The following is a 3,052-nucleotide window of genomic DNA, read 5'->3' on the forward strand; positions in this document are numbered from 1 at the left end:
TTTTTTTTTTTATTAAATCATATTTGTGCACATTAATACTATCATGGGATACAGTGTATTGTTTCCATATACAATTTGAAATACCTTCATCCAATTGGCCAACATAGCCATCATGTCATTCTCATAATTCTTAATAGTTTTGAAGTACCAATTTTGCTCCTCAGTCTTGCCTGATCAGATAAACTCTGTAAGATAAAGATTCCGACATTTTGGCAACAGACTTGGATTTTAGAAAATGCATTTCCCTCAACTTTAAAGTTTTAAGTCCTCTTTTCTCTTCAGATTTGCGAAAGAAAATGCCTTTAACAAAGGTCCTGGTGGGCTGGCACCTATGTCTGCTTAGCTTCAGGGAGGACTGGCTTGTGCAGCAAGAAACTGCTTCCTCCATATCTGATCTAGAAGTCCCATTGGTTGTATGATCTATGATTAAATATAACACTCTCTTGTCAGGGTGTATTCTACCCTCTTGGCTATTTAGTATCCTTGAAATTCAACTTTAACCTTGACTTTCTACACCAAGAGTAGGGTTTGTCTGAGAAGACCCATCACCAGGTCCCACCAGGTTGGCAGAAGACCTATCACCAGGTCCCACCTTTTGGTGGTACATGGGTACAGTTGGGAGTGAGGTTGATTTCAAGCATTTGCTATGGTTTACAAATGAATTTTATTGCAATAACATAATTCGCACTTGCCCTCTGATGTGTTTTCTCAAGAAGGAAGGAAGGTCAGAGTGATGCAGTGTGTGCAAGAATTACCTTGAGCTCTATGTACCCCCGGGGATCCTATGCTGGTTCATGGGTCCAAGAAAAAAACCTGCACTCACATCAGGCTCTAAACACTCAAATTCCAGCCCTCCCCTCCCTTTTTAAAAATAAATAGAATGTCCACCTGAGATTGGGTACATTCTGAAGAGGAAGAATGCCTTTCTCACTCTGTTAAGTAGCACTGAGGTGCATTTATGACGCCAAGTGTGAGAAATTAACCACCAGCTGGGGACAAAGGCCAAAGGGCTTTTGTGCTGTTAGACTTCTCTGTTGCAGGAATGGGTGTGCATTGCAGACTCACACCTCTGACAATCTCAACCAGATGGGATAAGGGCCATTCAGGTGGGAACAACTTCTAGACTTTATGGGATAGTCATACCATGGAATGTTATGCAGCTATTAAAAAAACATGCTTTTGGAGCTATTTTAAGACATGGAAAGGTATTCGGAGTACAATACAAAGTTTGTAAAAGGGCAGGCCCAAAATTACTTTCTCAGTATGAGGCAAGTTTTGTTATTTGTGTTTATATATATATCTACACCAGAATGTCAATGATAGATGCACATGTTTTGGGGTGACTCCATTTTGGATAATTTCCAGTATTTTTCAAATGTTTACAATGTGTGTCCATTATTTTTATAATGAAAAAGACACATTATTGAGTTAGCATAAGATTAAAAAAACTTTTGTGGATACAGGATAATATAATGAACCCTCATCTCTGGACCTATTCTTAGGGACCCCCTTCTTTAAAAATTACCCCAATTATTGGCTAATTGTGTTTCATCTATGCCACCATCTACTCCCCCCTTACCCATATTACTATATTTTAATTGACAGACTTTATTTTTTGTTTTATACAATAGTTTTTTGTTAAAAAAAAAAGTTGAGCAGACAGTATGGGGAATTCTCACATATTCCTTCCCAAGCTCCGTCCCATTATTAACACCCAGGATAGGCGTGGTGCATTTGCTACAAGTGATGAATCAATATTGATACATTCTTACTAACTAAACCACAGTTTAGATTAGGGTTCATTCTTTATTTTGTACAGTTCTGTGAATATAAATGTTTTATTCTACAATTTGTTAAGTGGATTATTCCCAAGACTACAAATGTCTGAACCAAATTAACCACCTGAGGTATCTAAATTGCCTTCCACTTCTATAGAACCAGAGAGGTGATGAAAAAGCCCTTTAGAACAGTCTGAAAACTATGAAGTTAAGAAAACAGCAGCCCACACTAAAATCCCTACTCCTCGTACAGGAGGGCAACTGAAGTGTGAGTTGTTGGCTGCCCGGTGTTTGGAGGAGCCCTGGGCCTGGGAAAGGCAGAGCCGGGCTCCTCTGGGAGCAGTAACTTTAATTGGAGCATGGTGGTTGTTGAGACAGTGGGAGTGGGAAGGGGAGCTCCGAACTCTCCCCAAGACTGATTGGAGCCAAAACCTACAAAGGGGATTAAAAAAATTAAAAAGTAATCCTTCTGGCAACCTAATTAAATGGAGGATTTCTCAGCAGTGGAATGGGGTGGGGGTTAGGTGCCCTGCCATGACATCACTGAGGCCTGGCAGCTCTTTTCCGGACACCTGCCAGACGCTAATTAGTCAAGTCCTCCAGAGCAGGGATACAGGTGGCAATGTGGAGGGAGCAGAGGTCACTCTCCCCGGGCCATTTGCAATGAGTCAGAATTTAATGCCCCGTCCTCTAGGCCAATCATTAAGCTTTTGCTTTCTATACACAAGAGGATCAAAATTGTCAGAGCCAGCTGAGTTAGTCCCTAAATCTGTCATGCCAGTTGTTGTAGAGACCACAATGACTGTTCTATGTTCAAGAACATCACTGACAAGCATTTACTGAGCGCTCCAGCATCCACACCAGGCTTTGGGGACACAGTGGAGGCAATGCAGACCAGGCCTCAGCTTTGTGGTACTGAGCTTGTGGGACACTGTGCCCTAGGACAGTGTGATATGCTCTTCATTTGCTTATTTCCAGAGGCCATACCTGCCTTCACCCCTCCTACTATAACCAAAGGCACACATCTATTCAGAGACACATGTTGTCTAGATTTCCTGAGAATGAAGCAGATCAAAAATGGAACTCTAAGTTTCCTGGTTACCAAACATTCCACCTATCACAATGGTGTGGATGGAGGTCACAGAGAGAGCCTGGCACCGGTCACACGTCCCCCCTGCCTTCGTTTGAGGCCGTAGATAGGTGCCAGTCACTTCTCTTCACCTTCCCAGCCAGGACCATCACACTCAACCCAGGATCATTCTGATTCTTTAGGA

The 3,052-nt window shown here is 42.0% G+C and overlaps 1 protein-coding gene across 1 annotated transcript in view; it reads right to left on the reverse strand.

The window, feature by feature from the left end:
• LOC100945924 (L-lactate dehydrogenase B chain-like) overlaps positions 1 to 3,052 on the reverse strand; it is a 14,147-nt gene that overhangs the window by 3,605 nt on the left and 7,490 nt on the right.

Source organism: Otolemur garnettii, unplaced genomic scaffold (assembly GCF_000181295.1).
Source record: "Otolemur garnettii isolate 467f Iridium unplaced genomic scaffold, OtoGar3 scaffold00105, whole genome shotgun sequence".
Lineage (NCBI taxonomy): Eukaryota > Metazoa > Chordata > Mammalia > Primates > Galagidae > Otolemur > Otolemur garnettii.